Source organism: Acyrthosiphon pisum, chromosome A3 (assembly GCF_005508785.2).
Source record: "Acyrthosiphon pisum isolate AL4f chromosome A3, pea_aphid_22Mar2018_4r6ur, whole genome shotgun sequence".
Taxonomy (NCBI): domain Eukaryota; kingdom Metazoa; phylum Arthropoda; class Insecta; order Hemiptera; family Aphididae; genus Acyrthosiphon; species Acyrthosiphon pisum.
In genome coordinates, this window is record NC_042496.1 from 23618123 (window position 1) to 23618947 (window position 825).

The 825-nt window shown below is 24.1% G+C and overlaps 1 protein-coding gene across 2 annotated transcripts in view; it reads left to right on the plus strand.

Annotated features, from left to right (window-relative positions):
* The window catches only part of LOC100168778 (zinc finger protein 271-like), a 68502-nt gene that overhangs the window by 58152 nt on the left and 9525 nt on the right, over positions 1–825 (plus strand). The window lies entirely within an intron of this gene.

Consider the following 825-nt stretch of genomic DNA (forward strand, 5'->3'; position numbering starts at 1 on the left):
TTCTTCAACAATATCTTTACTGATAGAAAAGTGATTCTATGTTGGTGCTTTGGGGGGTCAAAAGTAAAAAATTCCCAGTAGTTTTCAAAAGCTCCGTGAATAACAAAATAAAAATTAAGGAAATACAAGAATTTTTACGCTAAATCTGTATTCGAGAAAATCGATTTTGGTTTTTGGTGCAACTCTAAAACAAATGACCGTAGGTACATGAAATTTTAACTGAATGTTTATATTAGCATTTTCTATACACCATAGCATTTTCCAAATATTTTGACTTATTTTGAGCTCTTTACGGACATTTTCAATTTCTATTTTTTTTAGTTTTTTTTCTATAAATATCAATAAAATTGTATTTATTAGTTAAAAAAGCTTGAAAATTATATAGAAGGTTCCTAGTATATTTTTTCAAAGGCAGATGAAAAAAATTAAAAATCCATTGTTTCAATTTATTTTTATAAGCATCTGAAGTTCAAATATTGACAATAATTATACGTAAAAATAACGAAAATTTGCAAATTATTTTTAGTTTGAAATTCATGAAAAGTTTTCTTTTTCAATCTAAGATTTGAAAATGTAATACAAGATTCCACATAAGTTTATCTACATTTTTCAAACAAAAAAAAATTTTCTACAAGCAAGTTAATTTTTATGAGCGTTCGAAATTCATATTTTTACAACATTTGATATTCACTCGATTTCTCATGTAACGATTTTCTTATTTTGTTGTAATTAAAAAACGAATGTTTCTAGATACTTGAAATTTTCACTGAATGTTTATATTAGCATTTTCTATACACGATCAAATTTGAAATAATTTGATTCTTT